Source organism: Papaver somniferum, chromosome 8, assembly GCF_003573695.1.
Source record: "Papaver somniferum cultivar HN1 chromosome 8, ASM357369v1, whole genome shotgun sequence".
NCBI classification, from domain to species: Eukaryota; Viridiplantae; Streptophyta; class Magnoliopsida; order Ranunculales; family Papaveraceae; genus Papaver; species Papaver somniferum.
Window position 1 is genome coordinate 31425356 of NC_039365.1, and position 2961 is coordinate 31428316.

The window sequence follows — 2961 nt, forward strand, 5'->3', positions numbered from 1 at the left end:
CCTCAATCCATCATGACATGGGATGACCTCATAAAGGAGTTTTTCAAAAAGTTTTTCCCGAACCACAAGACTGCGACAATTCGTCAAAGTCTGAATAGCTTTGTGCAATTAGAGGGTGAGACCTTAGCTAGATACCTGGAGAGATTCAATGAATTATTGCTCCAATGTCCCCATCATGGTTTTGAAAAATGGAGACTTGTGCAAATTTTGTATGAAGGTCTAGATGTGTCCACCCGAACAACGGTTGAGTCGATGTGTAATGGTCTATTCGTAGATAAAACTGCTGACGCGTCTTGGGACTTCTTGATTGAAGTAGCTGAAAAGACGCAACAGTGGGAATCCATCCGTGAAACCAGAAAGACTACATCCGAAGCAAAGGCTTTTAGGATTGAAGCGGATTTTGAGGGAAAAGCAAACATGGCATCAATAGTTAGGAGATTAGAAGAGTTAGAACTACATAAAAATTCAAAACCTTCCACCACTACTCTCCGAGAACATGTCGCTTCGTCTGTTTGTGCTGCTTGTAACGACCCCAACCATCAATTCCAAAATTGTCCCGATTTGCTTGCAGTCCAGGAATCTAGGCTTGAACAGGCACATGCCATGTTTCAAAAACCAGAGCATAACCTTTATTCACAAACCTACAATCCAGGATGGAGAAACCACCCTAGCTTTTCATGGTCAAAAGGACCCACTCAGGGAGGACCATCTCAACCCAATCAGAGCTATCAAAACAATCAGGGATATCAGAACAATCAAGGTTATCAACACCCGAGAAACCCTCAACAACAATCAAACTCTCAACAACAATCATATCCTCAACACAATACCGACAAGAGATTATCCACCCTAGAGGAAATGTTCCAGAGTTTGATGCAAAGTCAGAAAAATCTAGATCAAAAGATGGATCAAATGTGTGAGAGAGAAAAGGGTAAACTTCCGAGCCAACCCCAACAAAATCCAAAGAGGATATTTCAAACAGGCACAACATCCTGCACTGAAACCTCACCTGATCAAGTCCATGCCATTACCACCCTCCGAAGTGGTAAAGTCATCGAGAACAACGTGGGCGAACCTAATGAGTCTGATACAAATTCCACACTGTCTCTACAACCCCAGAAAACCAAAGAATCTGAGCAAGTTGGAAAATCTGACAATTCTACTGCTGTGAATGTCCCTTTGCCAACTCATTCTCCTGTTGCCCCATTTCCTCAAAGATTGATCTATCAACAGAAAAGTACCCATTATAATGAGATGTTAGATCTGTTCAAGAGAGTCAACATCAACATTCCTTTTCTTGAAGCAATCAAGCAAATCCCTGCTTATGCCAAATTCCTCAAAGACTTGTGTACTCAAAAGCGAAAGCTCAATGTGCAAAAACGTGCTTTCTTAGCTGAGCAGGTGAGTTCCATCATTCTGAACAAAACTCCACCCAAATTTAGGGATCCAGGATGTCCAACAATTTCTTGCACTATAGGAGAACACACGGTCAATAAAGCGTTATTAGACCTAGGTGCAAGTGTTAACCTACTGCCATATTCTGTTTATGAGCAGTTAGGTCTTGGGGAGTTGAAACCAACATCTATCACTCTACAACTGGCAGACCGATCTGTCAAGATTCCTCGTGGAGTGGTCGAAGACGTTTTGATCAAGGTTGACAAATTCTATTTTCCCGTAGACTTCATTGTCTTAGACACTCAACCTGTACAAAACCCAGACTGTCACATTCATGTCATCTTAGGACGTCCTTTCTTGGCTACGTCCAACGCGATCATTAATTGTCGTAATGGAGTGTTGAAACTGTCTTTTGGCAACATGACGGTAGAATTGAATGTGTTCGATATTAGTCAACAACCTGTGAATCTTGATGATGATGATGTGCATGAAGTTAATATGATTGAAGGATTAATGCAAGATTCGTTGACTAACATTCTATCCGTCGACCCCTTTCAAGCATGTATGGAGAACTTTAACCCAGATTCCTATGATGATGCATACTGTAGTGACGTCTTATCTCTGCTCGAATCTGTACCTCAAATGGACGTCACTGAAAGGAAATATGAAGTGGAACCACCCCTACTCTCTGATTCCAAGCTTATTCCATCCATTGTTGAGCCACCCAAGCTTGAATTGAAAACGTTGCCTAGTACGTTGAAGTACGCATTCCTAGGTTCTTCTGATACTTTACCTGTCATTATTTCATCATGTTTAGACACGGAACAGGAAAGTAAGCTTTTAGAAGTACTTAAGGAACACAAAGAGGCCTTAGGATGGACCATCTCAGATCTCAAAGGAATTAGTCCCACCATTTGCATGCACCACATTAACCTTGAAGAGAATGCCAAACCATCGAGGGAAATGCAAATGAGACTTAATCCTAACATGAGAGATGTAGTCAAAGGAGAGATTCTGAAACTACTTGATGCAGGTATCATATACCCAATTCCCGATAGCAAATGGGTTAGTCCCATTCAAGTTGTGCCTAAGAAGTCAGGCATTACTGTAGTTCAGAACGACAAGAATGAATTAGTCCCTACTCGTACAACCACAGGATGGCGAGTATGCATCGACTACAGGAAGTTGAACACAGTAACAAGGAAGGATCACTTCCCGCTCCCTTTCATTTACCAAATGCTAGAACATGTGTCTGGACACAGTCACTACTGTTTTCTAGATGGCTTTTCTGGTTATAACCAAATTCACATTGCTCCGGAAGATCAGGAAAAAACTACATTCACGTGTCCATTTGGGACGTTTGCTTATAGACGTATGCCCTTCGGGTTGTGTAATGCACCTGCTACTTTTCAGCGTTGCATGATGAGCATTTTTTCTGACATGATAGATAGTTTTCTCGAGATCTTTATGGATGATTTCTCTGTTTTTGGTTCCTCGTTTGACGAATGTTTGAAGCATCTTGCCCTCGTGATATCCAGATGTAAAGAAAAGAACCTTGTTCTAAAT